Raw genomic sequence first — 627 nt, forward strand, 5'->3', positions numbered from 1 at the left:
CGCCGGGCCGCGGCGTCCACAAGTTTGGGGGCGGAAGGGGGCGGGTGGGTGTGTGGGGAGGGGGAGGAGACGCCCCTCTCTCCGGCCTCCTTTATCCTTTCCCCCCCCACCAGCCGCAAGCCTCGAAGGTTCGACCGCCACGGGTTCCCCCGCCACCCCCCTCCCCTCCGCCTCCTCCCTCAGCCTCTCAAGAGGCTCACTCTGGAGGCCGCCATCTTCACCCGGGCTCACAGCGCCTGCGTCTACGCCGCCCCAGGCTGTCACGAGGCCCCAGGCCCGGTCAGCTGATAATAGCGCTGCTTCCGCCTTCTTGGACACGCCCCCCTCCCTTTTTTGCATAGTATAATCTCTTTTCCCCGCCCTCTCTGCGCTCTCATTCGCTCCCTTCCAGGAAATACTCCAGACGTGTCCCGCCCCACTTTCCGGCCTCTTCCTCCCCACACACGCCCGTAGTCCCGCCTTTTAGGCAGCGCACATGCGCAGAGTTAGCGGAGGGTAGTGCGCGGGCGCGGGCGCTAGCCACGCCCCTTCCGGTGAGCCGCGCCCACTCCCGGGCTGCTCACCTGTGGACGGACGGCCCGGCGCCCTCCATTCTGGGTTTCTCTTCGGTGACTTGAGGTAATTTTC

The 627-nt window shown here is 66.7% G+C and overlaps 1 protein-coding gene across 1 annotated transcript in view; it reads right to left on the minus strand.

The window, feature by feature from the left end:
- Dnajc13 (DnaJ (Hsp40) homolog, subfamily C, member 13) overlaps positions 1–250 on the minus strand; it is a 90,436-nt gene extending 90,186 nt beyond the window's left edge. The window contains exon 1 of the mRNA XM_013028037.1: positions 201–250. The gene's annotated coding sequence lies outside the window, so the exon portion shown is untranslated. The remainder of the gene's footprint in view (positions 1–200) is intronic.
- Between the last annotated feature and the right edge of the window lie 377 nt (positions 251–627).

Source organism: Dipodomys ordii, unplaced genomic scaffold (assembly GCF_000151885.1).
Source record: "Dipodomys ordii isolate 6190 unplaced genomic scaffold, Dord_2.0 Scaffold107, whole genome shotgun sequence".
NCBI lineage: Eukaryota > Metazoa > Chordata > Mammalia > Rodentia > Heteromyidae > Dipodomys > Dipodomys ordii.